Here is a 457-nt window from a genome sequence, read left to right as displayed (position 1 = left end):
GCGACGTTGGATCGCGCGAAAATAAGCAAAGTCGTCCGTCACAGCTTAGCCTTTCGCTCTGACTTGGATGCTCATCGGCCCTTTAAAGTGCAAAACTCGAAAAAGCAGATTTCCGGTGGCCGCAAATTCAAAGAAATCGCTGGGATTTCGTCATTCGTGCAAATCATCCTTTCCTGGCGCCAAAAAATTTTTTGGACTTATGATGGAATGTACCATCAACTTTAAAAAAAATGTGTTTGTTCAAATACTCCCAAAACCTTTTCTGGGAAATCTGAAAAGTGAGTCATAAAGCCTTTTTATTTATATGTATATTTGAACCACTTGAAAACTAAAACGAGTTGAAATGCCCTAAAAAAAAATTCTTTTTAAATGTGAGTCCAGGGTAAAAGACGACTTACCTGTGACGGATTACTTGACTTTCGACTTGAAGTTCATCTGTGTGTGTGTGTGTGTGGGG

The sequence above is a fragment of the Hippocampus comes genome, unplaced genomic scaffold (assembly GCF_001891065.2).
Source record: "Hippocampus comes isolate QL1 unplaced genomic scaffold, H_comes_QL1_v1.1 scaffold250, whole genome shotgun sequence".
In the NCBI taxonomy this organism is placed as follows: Eukaryota; Metazoa; Chordata; class Actinopteri; order Syngnathiformes; family Syngnathidae; genus Hippocampus; species Hippocampus comes.
The sequence above is the reverse complement of the archived record's forward strand: the minus strand, read 5'-3'. Positions refer to the sequence as shown.